The sequence below is a fragment of the Sturnus vulgaris genome, chromosome 2 (genome assembly GCF_052056855.1).
Source record: "Sturnus vulgaris isolate bStuVul1 chromosome 2, bStuVul1.hap1, whole genome shotgun sequence".
Taxonomy (NCBI): Eukaryota; Metazoa; Chordata; class Aves; order Passeriformes; family Sturnidae; genus Sturnus; species Sturnus vulgaris.
The window spans coordinates 73,946,771-73,968,051 of NC_142244.1; the positions used below are offsets into that span (position 1 = coordinate 73,946,771).

Below are 21,281 nucleotides of genomic sequence, written 5' to 3' on the forward strand. Positions count from 1 at the left end.
AATAAAACAAATTAAAAAAAACAAAAAACAAAAAAGCAAGCAAGCAACCAATCAACCAACCAACCAACCAATCAACCAACAAACAACAACAAAAACAAACAAACAAATAAAACAAAAACAACAAAAACAAAAACAAAAACAAAACAAAACAAAACCCCAAAAAACAAACAAAAAGACCCAAAACCACAGAAAAAAAATAATAAATAAGCTTGTATGATCTACTCCAGGGAGCAGCATTGACTAACCCTTCACCTCAGGGTGAAGACCCTTTACTTAAATAATCAGCATGATTTCCATACTAGCTCTAGAGTCCTAGCTATCTTCTATGCATTAGCCAATAACATCTTTTTACTTTTAAGTTATGCATCCCATTCTTGCATATTAATTGCACACAGCAAAAGATACTGAAACAAGGTGACTCAATGTGGAAGTGATTGTACCCTGTTTCAGGAGTGGCTAAAATTGCTGTCTAGAAGTAACTGTTTCCCTTGCTGGACTTTAGATGAGGTCTAAACCCCAGCATGTTTGGGTTAATTCTTTTCCTATCTTCTAGGGGCAAGCGTGGACTAGATAGTGAATGGTAATCCTCTCGGAATCAGTTGGAGCCCTAGTGACGAAGGGGAAACTCTGACTCTCTCAGAAATTCGCAGGTTAAAAAGTGATCAAATTTAAATATGTAGATTTTATATTATTTTGAACTTAGGCAGTATCCAGGAAACCTCAAATAAACAAACAAACATGCAAACAAAATCCCCTAAATGTATTTTCCCAAGATACAGTACAAAGAGAGAATTCTTAATTCTTAATTCAATTGTCTGTATGGAAGCATTTACTGCTATTTTACCCGAAGAGATCAGAAGCAATCAAGCAGAGCTGATAAATTTGGTGCACATTATGACCTTTTATTCCTACAGAGAAGCAGCTGGAAGCAAGGTTGAACACAGCAGTAATTCTCAAGCAGCACTTTGTACAGGTGTGTAGGAAATGTCACAGTAAAATCTTGTAACAGGCAAGAAAAAAAACATTGAGAAGGTAACAGAACAATTTATTCTTATTGCAATGAAAATCTTTGCAATTTAGTCCAAAAAGTATTATTCAAATATATTTGAAACAAAATGAGGAAAAACAAGAAAATAAAAGAAGATAAAGTGTACTATTGTACGAAGCATCTCGATAATAATAAAAATAAATAATGACAACAATAAAACCAGAACACCAATAGTAATAACAACAATAGCAACAATATAATTTAATTAAAAAGTGCTACACACTTTTCCTCTGATGTTATGCTCACAGTTAAGGTAGATACCGGACATTTTTGGGATACCAAGAGTGTAGAGTACTGATCGTCATCACACAGGAAGAGAGAAATTCCAGCAAGTTGTATGTCTCTTTTACAGGAAGAAGTGAGAAGTATATGATAAAGTTTCTTTTTCTGCCTCTAGGATTCGATTTGGACTATTTGTCCAGCACATTTACACCTTGATATTTCTTTCAGGGTGGCTAATCTGCTTTTTCATTTTGCATCCAAATTTAGTGTACCAGATGGGTTTTACATATGTCGAATGCTTGTTATTCTTTTCTCTTGTTATCCCTGTAACTGCTCCTGTCCAACTCCTATTTCCTTCACTGATGATTGGTGAGTTATTCATAGCTTTGCAATCACCAGTAACAAGCTGTGCCTCCCATCTCATCATCCCATGCATGCTATGATCTCTTTCAAGGCTCTTGTTATCATGCCAAGTATTTATTTCTTTGTGCTACATCAATATATGAGGAAGTCATAAATACTCTGTTTTAAGCAGAATAACTTGATGCTACTAATATCTATATAAAAATTATGTTTCTAACAATTTAATTTTAAATATCTTATTTTTACAGAAAGAAGTTATTTCCAGTAAATCAGGTAAAAGCAACACTACAGACAGGTTTAGAAAAGCTCAGACAAAACCTGATAAATTTAAGATCTGAGGTCTTTCAAGACTGCTACTAAGCCTGTGGCTGGCAACTGTTCAACTGTCATGATCCTCTCTCCACTGAATATTCCTTTACTTTTTTGCACTATCTTTTCCTTTATCATATTACTGTTTTTGTCACACTTGAATACACTGAAGGAATCTGTAAAACATGGGGGGGAAAAGCACTCAAGTGGAAGTCAAGAAACTTCCAATATCCACCCAAATTAGAGGGAAATTGGGACTCCAGTGTACAGAGGTTAAATATCAGTAAATTTCTATGGAATTGCCTAAAGTCTGAAGTTTTACACCAGACCTAAGATGATAAATTCTTTTAGAAGGGTCTTCCACATAAAATTTCTACAGTATCTTTCTTCCAAATATGATACAGAAAAACTTCAGGGATATACAGGAACTTGAGCTCTTATGTTGCTTAAACACACTTGAAAGTCCCTATAATTCCTAAAATCCAAATGAGAACAAACCAACCAAACAAATTAAGTAAACAAAATTAAGAGGACGTTCTTATTGCTAATGTTGAAGCAGATCTGCATTTTTTCTTTGCATATTTCTACAGAAATCTGACTTGTAAAGTTCCTACTTCATCCTGTATTTAAAGTTAAAAAAAAAATTAAAATAGTAAAAGCCAGTAAACCAATCTGTAATGGAATGAGCAATGTCCCCCCTCAAAAGACCTTGTAAGAAAGGCTTTAGGAGTGTATGTGAGTGAACTAGCATCATTTCAAAAGTTTTAAATCCACAGTCTCAGTTCATTCATATAGTTTTGATGCTTGTAACTTTGGACAGCAGCATTTGATTTATATCCAAATTTTTGCTAAAACCCCCCAAATGGACTATAATACAAAAGAGATTTAATGCACATGCAGCAAATTACACTTTATGTGCACTAACATACATGATGTTACAAAATTCTGACATAACAGAATTCTGTAATTTGTTCCTTGTCAGTGAGACTGCTAAGAGGAACTCATCAGGATTTCAATATTTCATGAGAAAGCTATGATTGTGTTTTCTTTACTGGGTAAACATGAAGTTACTGAAACAATAATAAAAGGTAATGCATGCTATTTCAGAAGATATTTCAAACAGACGTGCTATTATATTTTGAAATATATGAATATATTAGAGAGATCTATTACTATGATAGGGAGAAAAATTACCTTAAGATATGACATTAAGACTAAAAGAATATCTATGCCAAATATATGACAGTGGCAAAGAAATGTGTGACTTACGCAAAAGAGCCTTCTTGAAGACGTTGCCTTAACTCTGAAAAGAGATTTGCTTTCTCAGACTGGCACTGTGCTTGTGGATGGGAGATTATTTGTATGAGGACATGAGTATTTTCGTACAAAGATATGTCTTTCACAGAATGTCTGAATCAATTAAGCTGGAAAAAACCTTTGAGGTCATTGAGTACAACCTATGATCTAACACCAACATGTTAATTAGGCCATGGCACTGAGTGCCACATCTAGTTTTTTTCTTAAACACCTTCAGGGATGTTTGCTGCATCACCTCTCTCATTCTAATGCCTGATCTCCTTTTCTATGAAGAACTTGTGGCAGTATCTCTTCAGTGCCCACTGAGAAGACAAAAAGCAAAGGCCACAAACAGAAACACACAAGGTCTGTCTGAACATCAGAAAACCTTTTTTTTTCTGTAAGAATGATTGAATCCTGGCACAGGTTGCAAAGAGTGTTTGTGATGTCTCCCTTTTCAGCGATCTTAAAAATCCACTTTGAGATCATCTTGGTAAGGCTAAATGACTCTGCTTGAGCAGGAGGCGACCTTCATTTGTCCCTTCCAACCTCAGCCATTTTTGTGATTGTGTGATCTTCTGGTTCTGGAGAAATTTCAGTTAAACTTCGGTAATTTCTACACCATAATCCACTGCAAAAAATATTCATAATCCCAGAAATATTTGCATTATTAAAACTGGAAAAACAAAGGGAGGGGAAACATGGCTGCTATCTATAAATATAGTTGCAGAAATAGCATTGGAGAAGAAAGAAGATCAGATACTGCTGGCACGAGATTGGGAAGGTACATAATGCCAAGAATAAATTTGCATTCCAAAGTAGAGGTAGATTCCAAACAAAATTGTTGAGTTGTAGTAACCAAAAATAGGTAATAGTACAGTTTTCTGGAAGAGCAGGGAAACTGTCTCAAGCTGCTTTTAATGTGAAGCTCACACATTCAGAAAAAATGTGAGACTGACAGTCTCCTAACGACTGAAACTTGGTTAGAATCACTGAGAAGATCTACATTATAAAATAAAGACCAGTGAAAAAGAGAGCTCAGAAGCTGCAGTTTTGATTGTTATGTACCACACTTGAAAATTTCTCCTGCAGTAATTTGATTTTAAGGTTACACAAGGAAAACTAGATGATTCATAAGTCTATTTCATGCCAAGACACTCTGGCCAGAGATAGTGTTTTATAAAAATAGCACAGGATTCAAAGGTCCAAGTAATTATTGAGAATTTAGACATATCATTATCTAGTGTCTTGTGAATAAGAAATTGGAGGATTTGAAACTGTCTCTTTGCTATAAACTTAAGATAGTAGTGTGAGGTTCTATTGGGTCTGCATGGCAAGGTTTTGGTAGCAGGGAGACAAGAGGGGTGGCTTCTTTCAGAACTGCCAGAGGCCACCCCTAGGTCCAACAGAGCCAATGTGAGCTGGATCCAAGGAAAACCCATCCCTGGCCAAGGAAAAGCCCGTTAATGACAACAGTAGAACCTCTAGGATAACACTTTTAAGGCGAAAACTTACTACAGAACAACTGTGACAGAGGAATGAGAATATGTGAGAGAAACAGCCCTGCAGACACCAAGGTCACTGGTGAAGGAGTGGGATCAGGTGCTCCAGGCACTGGAGCAGAGATTTCTCTGCAGCCCATGGTGCAGACTGGTGAAGCAGCTGTGTCCCTCCAGCCCGTGGAGATACATAGTGGAGCAGAGATCCATCTGCAGCCTGTGAAGGACCTGTGAAGGATGGAGGTGCATCAGGAGGAAGCTGTAATCCTGTGGGAATGCCACACTGGATCAGGCTCCTGGCAGGACCTATGGTCCTGTAGGAAGAGAGGACATGAATGCATGCTGAGTCAGGTTTGCTAGCAGGATTTGTGACACCATGGAGGACTGCTGGAGCAGTTAATTGTAGCTTGTGGAGAGGACTCACATTGGATAAGATAGTGGAGTATTGTCTCCTGACAGAGGGATTCCCCACTGGATAAGGGTAAGAGCGTGAGGGGTCGTATTCCTGAGGAGGAAGGAGCTTCAGAGACAATGTGTGATGAACTGATCACAGTCCATTCCCCATCCCTCGGTATTTCTGGTGGGGAGAAGATAAAGAATTAGAGAGCAAAATTAATCCCAGGATGAAGGAAGGAGGAGAGAGGGAAGATGTTTTAAGATTTGGGTTTATTTTTCTTTAGCCCACTCTGATCTGGTTGTTAATAAATTTAGCTAATTTCTCCAAGTTGAATCTGTTTTGCCTGAGTCAGTAATTGGTGAGTGATTTCTCCCTGTCTTCATCTTAATAGATGAACCTTTGATTATATTTTCTGTTCTCTTTGGGGAGTGATAGAGCAGCTTTTGTGGGCACCTGGAATGCAGCCAAGGTTAACTCATCACAAAACTGGAAGCAGAAGCTGCAACATCCTACACATAGACATATTTTCTGAAAACAAAATTTATTAAATCTTCAGTATAATACAAGCTGAGGTAATTATCTTATCAAATAAGTGTGTTTGCTAAGGCTTAACTATTATCATTCTTAGATTGGTATAAACCTCATAACAATTTAAAGCTGACCATATTACCATGTCTTTCATCCCTCCAGACTGCTTAGCAGCTCAGGATTATAACAGCAGGGATATTAAAAGTCCAATTAGTTTTAATAAGGCTTCAACTTCTTATCAGTGATTATATATTTCTACCATATTTCTGGATATGGTTAAAATATCTAAAGCCAGAATTAGTAGCATAAGAATTAAAAAAACAAAACAAAACAAAAACAACAACAACAACAAAAAAAAACCAACAAAAAACCCCCAATAAAACAAACAAACAAACAAAAAGTCACACAGCAACCCCCCAGAAGTCCTGATTGTCCTGGACCAGGAGCATTTGCCCAGAATAATATCATCAGAGTGTCAGAGAAGAGAAAAAGAAAAAAAATCAGTGGGATGCCAGGAAGCTTAGATTCCTACATTAAGATCTTAGCAGATACACAAGATTATCTAATTTAAATATCTGAGATCAAATCTGTGATCCTGAAAAATTTACAGCTCTTGATGTGTGAGACTTAACTCCATGGAAGTCTCAGGCTTTCACTGTAAAATGTCTCAGGCATAAAATTTTCTCTTTTCATACATGCTCATAAAGGGTTTCATCTTAAAAAAGGCAGAAGAATTTACTAATTCTCTATTGACTAAATAGAGTCTACGTCCAGAAATTGGGCATTCATCCACCAAGAAGCTTAGAGATTTCAACCTACTGGACATAACTTGTACATTAATAACCACTTCAGCCGTGCACAGTATGAAGTGACAATCGTCACTTTCTTTAAAAAAATGACTGGAGAGTGCTTCTTGCTTTTATACAAAATTTTTATGAGTATTACAATTACGTAGCTTCCAAGCAACATAAATCTGGTTACCCATGTCAGTTATAGAGTATTTGCTATGAATACTTCAGCATGATTTAGAGAAGAAGTACTCAATAAATACTCCCAAAAATATTTCCGTTTTCAAAAAAGAACGAAAATTGAATTAGATGATAAATAAAAATGTGGAGAACATCTGTGAGATGAGAATAATCTTACAGCCCATTATTTAATATACTTGCTTAGAAAGTAAAGTCTTAAAACTGTTTAAACATGTAACACGGATTATTTGTTCATCAGGATGGACAAGAAATCCATCAATGTAAGATTCCTAAGTTCATAAAGGAAGGGAATTTAGGATACACCAAATCATACTGCTTCCCCCATATATAACTGGAATCAGCTTCCCAGTCATCATGACAGATACTTTGAATACCAATTTAACCTAAAAGCAATGTGAGAAACAACTCATGGTGTCAGATAGTTAAATAGATATGTAAATTTCAGCAGCTAATAATGTTGTACATCCTAGTTTTACTGACCCAGATGAATCTTGAAGTACACATTTTTGTATTGTATTCACAGAAGAGATGGGCTACAACTGTCTGCAAAAATCTTTATACGCATCTAAAAATAGCCAGGCATGTGGAGCTGCAAGCTGTCATTCAAACTTAAATGTCTGTCAGGATACATACTAATATTGGCAACTACCCCTTAATTTTCTGGGGGGAAAAAAAAAGAGTTTTTTTTTTTTTTCCTTTTTTTTCCATTTTTCCATTTTCTCATTTTTCGTTTTCTCCTTTCTCTTTTTATTTTTATTTTTATTTGGAAAAAAATAAGAACTTCAGAATGTCCCTTGGTTTTAATCTGGAATAAGTTTAAATATTTAAGTATAACATTTGCAAAGCACTAGTCACTGTCTAAATGTGAAATGTGTTGTGTATTTAGTTTTCCTCTAATCTAATGACACAGAATATCATGGTAGGCATATACCAATGTATTTATGACAGCAGTGAATAGATAATGATCTCATGTATCCTTCTGATTGCACACTGTAAATGCTGCAGAGCAGGTGGTCCTGCAGATCAGCTCAAACTCCTTCAGCTCTCTATGTACCCACAGTACATAATGGAGTGAACAAAATAAATGGTGTGAAACTACTAGTAGCTATGCTTGTGCAACATTCTTTCCCATTTTCACGCACATAAAATCTGTAGATATTAATTTTTTGCTTTGGCCTATACTCTGAAAACAACTGCCGAACCACAATTTGCCGTACAGAAGAGTGTGAGATTGCAGCTTATTGAGGTTTGGATATTAATGTGCTTGAGCAGTCCTTGGAACAATGGTAAGCTTTGCACAGTTAAGCAGAAAAATGTTATCATTTGTCTTCAGAGAATACTTCGAATAGATACTTTGCATAACCTTTTGCTATCATGCTAAAAAGATTCCTGGGAATAATGGACCTCCAGACTAACTATAGTCAGGCATAGCTATCCGAATGGTAGCTTTTAAATTAACTCATTTGTTAAGCTAACTAGCATTCAAATTAATTAATTCAGTTCTATCTGAAAATTAGAATCAAGTAAGTCATGTAAATAGTTATCTCTTTAAGATGAAGTTGTCCATTAGCTTAAGTCAGTGTCACAGGTTTTCTCTAGGTTCAATAATAAAAGATTTTAACTAAAACAATAATTAATTCCTGTAAGATAGGTGCATCTATATTCACATACATATAACTGCTTTAGCATTCCTGGATCCTGGTGTACATACCAGGGACCAACTGATTGTACACAAAAGCCATAAGAGGATAGACATCAGCATTTTTTCCCATTTGATTTCCTGATTATATTTATATATACAATATACATGTATGTATATATAAATATACACAATATAAATATTATATAATAACTAACGTTTATCTAAAACTGACTGTCAAAGGCTGCCAAAGGTATAAATTTATGTATTCAACTTGCTGCCACTTAATGCAAATGGTATATTACACTTCAATTAGAAGGTATATTAGACTTGAATTGGTATGACAATTCTGACAGGAAAAGCAGCAAAAATAACTAAAATATCCTGATTGACTGAATATTCTGTCAGATCTGGTCAGTAGTCAGTATAGAGATATTGCTGGTTTATATCCCAGTTAGATTTCCATTAAGAAATAATGTATGAGTTTAATACATGGATTTAATATGCTTTATAAATAGGGACACATTAAATAATAATATGCATCTTAGTATAGGCTGCTTAGAGTATATAACAATTATTAATTTATACATGTGAATATTATAAGAGTGTGTGGGAAGTAGATATTGTTCAACAAGAGAACACAATTAATTCTGGTTTAAGACTATGGTTTCAGGCAGATTGCTCACTTACAGAACAGTAGAAGTGGGGTTCATTTTACTTTACTTTAGATGCTTAAAACTCCTCTGAAATTCTGGTAAGTGGTGAAACTCATGCAATAATCTTCTCATCCTTTCAATAGCTGCCTAATATCTACATCTAAGTATGATGAAGTGAACCCCACCACAAAACCTATGGCAATTGAGTAAACTTACAAAGATCCCATTTAACTAAATTTTATATTATTAATAATTCTGGCTAGAATCACATTTTGAAATAGACCACAATAAATTAACTTTCTAGGAGTAAACTTCCATCTTTTGAGGGAGAGAAATACTTTTATAAGTTATACATTATAAAAGAGGGGTGTAGAGACAAAGACGTAAAAAATAATTTCATAATAAGACATTGATTAACAAACAATTTTCTGTGGCAAAAATGTGCTTGGGAAGAATGTCTTTATCCTCACTCATTTGTGGGGGATCAAGCTTAACTAACTTTAATCATCTAAACAATGTTATTCATAATTAGTTCATTGACTGACAGAAACCTTTTAGAGGTGATTCATTGCTATATATCCATTTTTTAGGTGGCGAAAGCAGAATTGGTTTCCACTTAAGATTCTGGAATTCTCTTAACCAAGTAATGAAAATATATTGGTGGTGGCCTTTATTATTCTTTTTTAAACACTTCGAAATCAAGGATGGAATTTTATCTAATATATAATCTGTGATGAAACTGTTGTTGATTTAATTCATTATTTTAGAATGCAAATGAATCTTCTTGCGGACAAAATAATAAGCATAGGTGTAAATTTGAGCATATATTATCCTCAAATACTTTTTTCTATTCTCCAGAACATGCAAGGTGGATATCTTTGTATAATAAACCTATTAAATAGCTGCTTTTATACCAGAATTGAATGCCAAACTCTGGCATAAAAAGTTGGTTGGCTGGTTGGAGAGTAAGGGAGGTGGTGTCTGGCTGTTACTTTGGTTTGCCTTTTTCTCAAGCTTCACATGAATATCTATTCCAGAATTCAAGTCTCTGAGTAATATATTTTTGGATGGAAAGGTCTGCTGGAGCAGACACATAAGACCTGCAGCTGGAAGACTACACTGAGTTGTATGCAGAAGGTCTCGCTCGCTTCATCATCTCAATCAGGTGGTTTGTGGCAGGTGCTCACTGTGACCTCCTCCTCCTTTTGGGTATCTTCTCTGGTCTTGCTCCATACATGCAAACTGTTCCTTTGCATAGAATACAATCCTCCTATTTTGCTTCCTCTTCCTAATTTTCCTAAAGGCCCTCTGAACATTCATGGAAACCACTCCAATGCATCCCTGTGATCCTCTGTGATGAGGCCATAACTGTGCAACTATTCTTAGGTTCTCAGTTCCTTCTCTTTATTTCTCATGTAGCCACAAATCATATAGGGTTCTAGACATATTTACAAAGAGAAGTTGAGGTTTTCCCCTATGGTTCTGTCTCTGTTGTGCTTCCTACAATCTCCCCTTTCCTCACTTATCTGCAGGCATTGATCTCCAGCGCCTGAAGACCCTGGCTTAAATAACTCCTCACAAGGCTAGCAAGCCAATTGGGAAAGACACTCTACACCAGTCTCCTTGGCAGTGTCTCCTCCAAAAGGTTTACACAGTCTCAGAAGTCCGCAAAGGACACCTGCTGTACAACCAGAGGTAAGTCTGTAAATGCATCCCTCTCCCAGTTTGGCCTCTCCTTTTGACTGACAGTACTAAGCATAGCATCTCCATGTTTATTCCCTATATAGCGACCATTCACGCTCTCCCCTGGCAGTGTCATCAGAGTCTGTGCAGATGAGCAGCAAGGAGGCCAGGTGACATTTTGGCTCTTGCATCTGTAGAGTCTCCAAAACTGTCCTACTGATTTATCCTTCACCTGAACACTTGCTGTGCAGTAGTCCTCTTTCATTACTCAGCTCCACCAGCAGGTGTTTATCTCAACCAGAGTGCTCGTCCTGAAGGGGAGGAGTCAACACCCCAAATGCTGCTGGCTTCTGGAACACAAGGCAGTACTTACAGTCTGTGACTGGACATCTGTGTCCTTCCCTAAGATCTCCTCCTAGATTAAGGCCTTTGACATGATAGGGTGCTCACAGCAAGCTTTACTCTATAGTTACCACTACTGCCCCATCAACTTTTGCAGCACTGAACAGAAGCTGTTGTTTGCCCCTGTAGACCGATCAAAAAGGAGGGTGCCTTATACCTGTATGCTGGTCTTAGCTTTTGGTCACTGATGCTGCCAGGTGTTAGTTAAAGAAGCTGGTCATGAGCCTCTTCCATTCCTGCATAAATTCCTATTCATTAGGCAACTTTTCATAGTCTCTTTTGCTTCCCAGCTGCTGTAAACGCTGAGTTCTTGGCACTGTCGCTTCTGTGCTGTGTTCCCCTTCATCTCACACTGTGCTTGTCAGACAATGCATCTGCAAAGACCCTCTGGTGAGAAAGAAAGTGTTCAATAGCTATCTTGTCTTTTGGTAAAGGAAATGAGGAACAAATGTTTCAGGACTAGAAGATTCAGAAAACCTCTGAAGATTTTGTGCAGGGTGCTGCTATCATTGAAGTCAAAATTAAAAAAAGAAAAAAAACAAACAAAAACCAACCAAACAAAATGAGATTCAATGAAAATTCTGACTGAATTTAATAGAAAAAGATCAAATCCTTTATAGACTCCCATAATTGCATGTTTACAGTTCTGAAAGAACTTGGTCTTAGGGCAGTCATTTTGTAATTTTGTTTCCTCTTCAGACAAAATGTTCCTGTTATGCTTTTGAAACAAACGCAATCATCACTTTAATTTCACTTTAACATCCATGGCAGTGAAAAGATGCTTGGTTAAAAAAAAATAAAAATAAATAAATAAATAAATAAATATATATAAAACATGCAACCATTTGCTTAGTAGCAGTTTAGTATGCCTTCTGAGAGCCAGGGCCATGAAATAGAAAATCATAGGACCCTATGATAATTCAGGCTGGAGGGCACTTTAGGGCATTCTAGTCTGACCTCCTGCTCAGAGTTACAATGGTGAAGTCAAGCCAGGTTGCTCAGAATGCACCCATTTAAAACATCTCCACTGTGGAGGTGACAAAGGCTCTCTGGGCAACCTGTTCCACTGACTTTTTGTCGACATAAGGAATGATTTTTCTTTATATGCAGTCCTAAGTAGTCTTGTTTTAATTTATGTGCCTTGTCTGTCATCCTCCCATAGTGCACAACTCTTAAGGGGCTGGCTGTCACTTCTATGACCTTCCCACAGACACTTCTGGCAGTTGTTGGGTCCCCCTTCTGTCTTAGGATAAACAGGTCCAGTTCCTCCACTATTTCACATGACACCACATCTATTATGTCACAAATCAGTTTTGCCTTGTTAGTGAAGAGGAGATCCAGCTGTGTGTCACTCTTGCTGCCAAACCCAGCGTCTGAATCAAAAAGTTATGTCAGAAACTGCACAGAGATCTTGGGAGTTTGCATTTCACAACATTTTCCTTTCCCGTGTCTGGCATTTAAAATCTCCCATACAAATGAAGAACTGTGATACTGAAGCTCCCTCAAGTTTTAGAGAAATTTTATCCACTTTCTTGCTATGATGGTTTGAGGTTGGGTGGATTCCAGTTGCCCACCAAAGCCATTCTGACTCCCTTCCTCCACTGCACAGGGCAGAAAAAAAATAAAACTAGAGGCTCATGAGTTCAGATAAGGGAAAGGGCAGAGATCACTCACCAGTTACTGTCATGGGCAAAAGAGACTCATATTGGGGAAATTACTCAAATTTATTACCAATCAAAGCCAGAGTAGGATAATGAGAAGAAAAATCCTAACATCATCCTCTGCCCACTCCTCCCTCCTTTCCAAGCTTAACATTATTCCCAATTCTGTATGTCCTTCTCCCTGGAATGGTGTAGGGAGACAGGGAATAAAGGTCAGTCACCACGTGTTGTTTCTGTTGTTGCTTCCCTCTCAGAGAGAGGAGTCCTTCCCCTTCTTCAGTGTGGGGTCTCTCCCATGGGAGACAGTCCTCCATGAACTTTTCCAGCATGAGTCCTTCCACAAGATATAGTTCTTGATGAACTGCTCCAACATGGGTCTCTTTCCATGGGGTGCAGTCTTTCAGGAAAAAGCTGCTCCAGAGTGGATCCTCATAGAATCTCAAATCTTGCCAGCAAACCTAACTCCTGGGCTCCTTTCTCCACAAGTCTGCAGGTCCTGCCAGGAGCCTGTTCTGGTGTGGGATTCCCACAAGGTCACAGCCTCCTCTCAGGCATCCACCTGTTTTGGCAAGGGGTCCTCCATAAGCTGCAGGTGGATCTCTGCTCCACCATGGACCTCCATGGGCTGCAGGGAAACAGCTGCTTCACCATGGGCTGCACCAGGGGCTGCAGAGAAATCTCTGCCCCAGTGTCTGGAACACCTCCTCCCCTTCCTTCTCCACTGCCATTGGTGGCTGTTTCCCTCACATATTCTTATTCCTCTCTTCTCTGGCTGCAAGTACTTCTGTGCCATAAACTTTTATTTCCTTCTTGTTAAATATGTTATCACAGAGTTGTTGCCAGCATCATTGACTGGCAGCCCTGACCAGAGGTGCATCCATCCTGCAGCCATGTGGCATTGGCTCTGTCAGATGCTTTATCAGCTTTTCAGAGCAGCCATCCCTATAGCCCTCACCACTACCAAAACCTTGCCACACCATCCTGATACAAATCTTCAGGCTCATATTTTTGCATTCTGCGGTGTGGAAAAAATGTAGAAAAAAATTGAAAAGGAAAAGAGGGAGAGTGAATTAAATAGGAAGCTTCATTCAGAATAGAATAAAAACATGGAATAGAAATATTTTCCTGATATTTGTCTTTCATATGAATTGTAGGAGGCTCAATCCAGCTAGCTCTAACATGAGTATTGCAGCACACAGTATGATTACAAGAGTGAAGCAGAGCAACAAGTTGACTATTATATGTTTGTGGATTTCCTTGGATTTTATTAACGTTTCTAGTTTTCTACAGCATGAAATTTTGTCACAGGCTAAAGTTTTGTTGCACATTATTAGGTCTTCATAGCAGTGATTAGCTGCCTTTGCTTCCTGGAGTTCTTCACTGACTGCGGGAAAGACCCCTTGCACCACAGAAAATAGACCTGTGTCCAAAATCTCTTTTTGTAAAAGATTGATTGGCTTTCAGCTGCATTAATGTGGATGGCAAACAGGTGGTGATATTCTGAAGAGTCTGACATATTTTAGGAATTTTATTAAACATGAGTGTCACAGTACTATGTTGTCACTGAAAGACAGTACAAATAAAAGACAAACTTCAATACAGCATTTTTTCTTGATGCATGTAATTATCTTAATAGAAAAAAAAATAAAAAATATTTTAAGATTACATTGTCAACAATTGATTAAAAAATTTTACAGTACTTAAACTAATGATAAAAATATAAAATATTTCAAATAAATATAGACATACTCATATTTTGATTACTGATGGTTTATACATGTTTAGACTAAGCAGGTGACATTTTATTCAGTTCAAGACTTCCTAAGAGCTAACCTTTTCTGTGATTCAAATTCTGTTTATGCTATCCTTTAAAGTCCTACAGTTAAGTAGCCATTCTCAGAAGTCAAGCTTTTTAAGGCAGCACTTTTGAGAATGATTTTATAGAAGCAAGAAGATCAGCATTTTCAGAAAAAAAAAAAAAAAAAAAAAGACATTGCCAGAATTACTGTGTACTGAAAGCATCACTTACAGGAACTGTTAAAGAAATGTACAACTCTCTCATGCAGACAAACTCACAGCTAATGGAATTACCAATATGCCTGTGGGCCAGCCTGGATACTCTAAGGTTAATTAATATCTTTGTATGAACCAGAATTTAGTAGGCAAAATTCCTATTACACCCTAGGAAAAAAAAAAAAAAAACCAAAAAAACCCCAACAAACAAACAAACAAACCCCCCCCCAAAACCCAAACAAACAAACAAAAAACCCCACAAAAACAAAAAAAAAACAAACAAAAAAACCCACAAAACAAAAAAAGTAGTTGACTTAAAAGAAATATACAAAACTGCATATATTGAAATCTGTAGTCAAATTAATTATCCAAATTACTGGTACAGAAGAGCTCATATATCCTTTCTAGTCAGACATTTTCTTAGATTTCTTACTTGATTTTCTTAATCTACAAGAATATGATTCTGATTGTAAAGGTAAACTTTTCTTCTTTATTCTTAAAATATTTTCACAATTGCAAGTTGCAACTTTTCATATATCTATATGCTTTTGTGCATGTATCTGTGGACTTGCAGATAGGTATACAGCTCTGATATTAATTAGGGAGCTGAGAAAAAGGTTGTAAATAAATGATCAATCACATGTCCATACGGAGTATATGGGGTGTGTTCTGACTACAGATTACACAGAAACATTGTTCTGTTATAAGCAAAATAGAGCTGAAAGGGGATGAGGAATCTCTGTATAGGTTTGGAATACCTATACCACATAGATACTGGTGCTTCTTGGCTACTAGAAATAAAACTTGCCAGCTATGACTGCAGGGAAGCAAACATACAGTAGAGCAGGAACTAAAAACTAATGGAAGAGTGACATTACATATGGACAAACATTAACTACAGGGAGCCATATTTGTTTGAAAATGATGGCAAAGAAATAGCTTCTTGCATAATGAGATTGTTAATTTCAAGCCGTTCCCACGGTTCATGCTCAAGAATACTAAACGACAGAAAATAAAAAAAAAGGCATGGAGACAGTCTAGGGAAGCTGAGGGAAAAATGGTTTTAAACTCAACCTGTCTTTGAAGCACTTAACTTTGAACTGATCTCTCTGGACCTATTTTTCTCATTAGGCAGAGATGGCTAAGAGCAGCACTCATTAAAGAAGCATGAGATTCCCCAGGGCTATTGAATCAAGCTTGAAGTTAAAAAATGTCTTAATCATGTCTTTTTAATCTTTGCATTTCGCTCCATTTTTTTTGCTTGCTCTTCTTTCACCCATCGCAACTACAAAATTACCAGGTGAAAAGTTTCAAATCCTGGACTTAAAAAAGCTAACATGTTATATTTTTTCCTGGACTTAAAAAAGCTAACATGTTCTATTTTTTAAACAGTAAAACCTCCACAGTTTTGCTATCTTTTTTGATAATTTAAGTGAAAGGATGGCAGAAACACCAAAAAGGCATGTGTTATCTATTTAATGGCCAAATCTGCTTCATGCTGGTTATGTCTATATCACAAGGTAAAGGATGCGACCTCCCCTTCCCCAGGTGATCGACTGTGTTCCTGACATCACCTTGGGAAAAGGTCTGGGTTCCTACCCATGGTCCACTCAAAAAAATAAACCTGGTAGCTGGATAGAAGCTACTGTAACTGTCCTTTTTTGAATACTTCAAGTGGGGGCACATTATTTTATGATAAGAGTGTAACCAAGCCATAATTTGGACCTAGGAAAGTTTTACATATTCTTAAAGAAGAGGGAGTTGTGTGAAATAGCATACTCCGGGTGAAACTGACAGCGCGTGGCTTGGACAGGTGCACTCCTCACTGAATTAAGAACTGTCTGGGTGGTCAGGCCCAGAGAGGGGTGGTAAATGATGTCACATCCAGTGGACAGTCAGTCACTAGTGGAGTTCCTCAAGGCTCATTACTGGGAGTAGTTCTGTTTAATATCTTTATCAATAATCTGGATGAGGTGATCAAGTGCACCCTCATTAAGTTTGCAGACAACACTAAGTGGGATGGGAGTGTTGATCTGATTTGTTGGTAGGTAGGGTCTGCAAAGGGATATGGATGGGCTCCATCAGTGGGCCAAATCCAGTGGTATGAGGTTCAATACAGCAAGTACCAGGTCCTGCCTTTCAGTCACAAAAATCTCAGGCAAAATTACAGGATTGAAGAATATTGGCTGGAAAGCCACACAGTGGTAAAGGACCTGGGGGTGCTGATTGACAGCAGCTGATTTTGAACCAAAAGTGTGTCCAGGTGGCCAAGAAGGCCAATGAAATCCTGGCCTGTATCAGAAATAGTGTGGCCAGCAACACCAAGACAGTGATCATCACCCTGTACTCAGCACTGGTGAGGCCACACCTGCATTCCCGTGTCCTGTTCTGGGGCTCTCACAACAAGAAAGACACTGAGGTGCTGGAGCGAGTCCAGAGAAGGGCAAAGGAACTTCTAAAGGGTCTTGAGCACAACTGAGGAGTAGCTGAAGGGAATGAGTTTGTTAAGTCTGGAGAAAAGGTGACTCAGGGGAGACTTTACCACTCTACATTTCCTGAAAGGATGTTGTAACAAGATGATCGGCTTCTTCTCCTGGGCAGCCTGGAAAAGGACAAGAGGACATAGTCTCATTCTGCAGCAGGGGAGGTTCCAGCTGGACATTAGGCAGAATTATTTTAGAAAAGGTGGTTAAGCATTGGAGTGGGTTGCCTGTGGAGATTCTGGAGTCACCATCCCTGGAAGTGTTCAAGAAACAATTGGACATGGCACTTTATGCTATGGTTTAGTTGATAAGGTGCTGTTCTCTCAAAGGCTGGACTTGATTTAGAAGTCTTTTCCAGACTTAATGATTCTATCCCTGCTTAAGACCACTGGTGGATTGAAAGAAACCTTTTTCATTCCTGAATAGTTAGGAGACAAAATGGAAGAGATTTAGTTTATGTCCTCTCCCTCTTCTGCATATTAAGTAAAACAGTTCTCTCTATTTCCTCCATTGTGCTAGCTAGCATGACTGTACAAGGATAAAGAAAACACCAAAATCCTGTGTGATATCATCACAGAAGATATTGGCTGTTGTTTCCCTAGAGATAGGAACCAAGTTTCAAATGAGTTTACCTAAATTTAGTTTCTTGCATGTGTGGTGGGTGTCTGAAGTAACACAACTGTCAATAGATATAAGCCCTAACTAAAACCTCATCCACTTGCCCAAATGTAGGCATCTAGTGTCATTTTAGAGCCTGTGGGATGTTCTTCGTGCCTCCAGCTCTGGGAATGACACAGATCTTCTGTAAATTATATGTCATATACTCTCATCTTGGACAGATGTACTAGATGACTTAGGACATCTCAGGATTATGTGCTTCATGGAAGTAAATCCATCTCTGGATTTTTATTGGTTTAATATATATTTATGTTGAGGAATACCTTAAGTGCTGGTACATTTAGCTCAGTATGCAGCTGCAGTTTGAGCTGTGAGTTGAGCTCTGGGTGTTGGAGCCCATCCAAGAGGCTGTGAGCTGCTGACCCTTTGCAGAGCAGAGGGCACAGGGACCTGTGGCCCAGCCAGGTGAGCGGGCACTCAGGGACACGGCAGGAGCCGATGGCCCCACACTTTCCCACCAAGACTGTGAGGGTGTGGAAGCTCAGGGTTTTCTTTTTTGGGGGGACCTATCAGAGGAAGTGCTCAAGGTGTTTTTTTTTAATTTAGTTATTGCACCAAGACAACTGTTTAAAAGATGAGACATCTTGGGAAAACTCATGCTCATCTGGGATTGTGTGAGTGGGGGTGTGTAGCTGTGAATGGGCATTGGTCCCAGCTCAGGTGGTGCAAGTATCACTGTCAGAGTGGCTCCTGGATGGTCAGATAAGGAAGTTCCCTTAAAGTTTATACAATTTTTTCTTAAAATCTCAACATGAGACTTGAGATGTAAGACTTGAATCCTACCCCAGAAGGTAGTTAATGCAGGATTTAGATTTTTAAATATATTTGTCATGTGTTGCTTGAGACATCTCAGGCTGAGATAACCAAGTGAACTAGCAATTGCAACAGAGGGCTGTCATAAATCGAGTCATGTTAGGTATTACTTCCGTATCACCTCAAAGTTGTTGCCTCTGTTCTACTATGTGGGCAGAGGGAACATCCAACTTGTAAGGGAACATTCTTACTATTTTCTTTGTCCAAAAAATGAAGACTCAATATTTACTTAAAGACATATATCTTATTTCATTCACTTGTCTAATGACTCTTCTTGATTGAATCTCAAAAACAAAAAGTTATGCTTTCCATTTTAAAAAATAGTTTTACTTATATATATATATATACTATATATATACATATAAAAACTTGAAGTAGATAAATAAATAGAATACAAGAAATAAAATTATAAAATTTCTGGATGCATCTACACTGCCAAAGAGGGACAATGGGGGAGCTTTGATCCTTTAAATGGGAAATTTGCTTAGCTATGAACTAATTTCTTGACTATTTGGACAAATTCAGGTATTTTGTTCCAAGACTGTACAAGGCAGGGTTCCAAGGCAAGTTAATTCCAAGAAACAATGAATGAGCCTAAGACTTCGTCAAGCATAGCTACAAGAACCTTACAGTCTGTCATTACTACTCAGTTCTGCTCATATTTTTCACTTCTTTAAACTGATTTTTTTTTTACTTATGATAAAATGCAAAAGATAAATTAAAAGTTTATTTCTAAATACTAATTGTATATGGTCAATGTTGGTGTATGCAAACAAATAAGTTTTCAAATGTGCTTTTTTTTTATGTCATATTATAACGTCAGTATCCTAAATTCCATGTGATGAATGAGGCCCAGTATTTTCAGTCTGCTTGCAGATAGCAAAAGATAATGATCCATGTGTCTGCCTTCAAGATTTTTTTTGTTTGTTAGCCTCAGATACATACATGGATAATGAGTATGATAGTGATAGATGTGGTTTTAAAATAGGTAGAATCAAATTATTTTTTCCTGAATTATCATAAAGAGCAGTCTTATTCATGTGTGAACTGTCAGATGTAGGACACTATGTAAATAGAGTATATACTAAAAAAAATATTACAGTGCTTCTCAAAGTTTTGCACCTGTAAATGACTGGAAAAAGAAAAAATAGAAGTTAGATGGCTGCATTAACAAAATATCTATTTTAGTAGATTATATGACTAACAGCAGATATGTTTCATATTTCATGGTTCATCTACTATCTTGCTTGAGCACATCTGTGTAAGGTCTTGCCACACATTCTGCACTTGGGAGAGCAATCAAAGAGATACAATTATTTTCATTTTTATAAATTATTATTTATGTCAAACACAAACATCTGTGTGTTAATTTACTACCACAGGACTAGAAATACTAATACTTACTCAACTGGTTATTAGGAAGACTAAAATCAAATGCATTAGGAATATCGAAAGGATGCAAAAAAGTTTGTACAGCCAAACTGTGTAAATTTCAGCATTCTAGAACCACTTGTCCTGGTTAGTCACAGACAGCAGCTAAGCACTGTGCAGCCTCTTGCTCACTCTCCCCACCCAGGCAGGGTGGATGGGGAAGAGACTTTGGAGTGTTTCTGGCTATGTTCCCTCTTGGATTCTTATGCACCTGTTCACTGGCTGAACATGGGAAACAGGAAAGTCTTTCACTTAGAAGTAAGCACTACTCAGCAACAACTCAAATATCAGTGTGTTATCAACATTATTCTCAGACTAAATCCAAACCACAACACTTACCACTACCACTGTACCAGCTACTAGAAAGAAAATTATCTTAGTTAAAACCAGGACACCACTTTAACAGAAAAAACTATCTGAACATTTGGAACAAATCACTTCACCTAAGATGAAAGAAAAGTGAGAATTAGGCTTTTACCCAGCTAATTACCCTAAAGGTCTACAGCATAAAACAGAATTAGAGAAGTTATGCTTCTACTACAGGGTTATAGCACTGTCTGGATCCCTCTTTTTCATCTTTCAGAATTAGACTTACCTTTTTTCCCAACTTCAACAAAAATAGAAGACATTCAGTGACATAGCCATCACTTTGATCAGAAGAAACTCAAGATATTTTTTGGTAATGAGACACTGTTTTTATACAGTAAATCATTATCATGTAAATTTAGGTAAGTAATTTTTAGTGATAATGTCACTGATGCTCAAATTATAATGTGATAGCTTCAATTCCTGAATATTTATTTCACATTTAAAACACCAGAATTTATATTTTGCTTTTGGGAAAGAAGTTTTCTCTAACCCTTGCAATATTGTTTTTTTAATCATAAAGGTGTCGGCAGACAGAAGCTCAGGAAACCATATTGAATTACTAAACTTGAGAAAAAGCTACATAAACACTGCATGATTAATAATTATCTATCTTTCACAACAGATATTTAATAAAATATGTATGCATGATTTAGAAAATATTTGCAAGAAATGTTCAACTAAAATATAATGAAAACTGAGTCAGATCAATTTATTAAAATACACAGCAATTAATATGTGCACTGCTATTTGTAGTGCAAAATTAGAAGATCTGTTTGACTATGCAAAAAACTTAAATTAGAGA

At 37.3% G+C, this 21,281-nt stretch overlaps 1 long non-coding RNA gene across 3 annotated transcripts in view; it reads left to right on the top strand.

Annotated features, from left to right (window-relative positions):
* The window catches only part of LOC148224853 (uncharacterized), a 218,338-nt gene that overhangs the window by 170,538 nt on the left and 26,519 nt on the right, over nucleotides 1-21,281 (top strand). For all 3 annotated transcript variants that reach the window (XR_015801553.1, XR_015801552.1, XR_015801554.1), the window contains one exon: nucleotides 10,479-10,641. This is a non-coding gene — a long non-coding RNA (uncharacterized LOC148224853). The remainder of the gene's footprint in view (nucleotides 1-10,478; nucleotides 10,642-21,281) is intronic.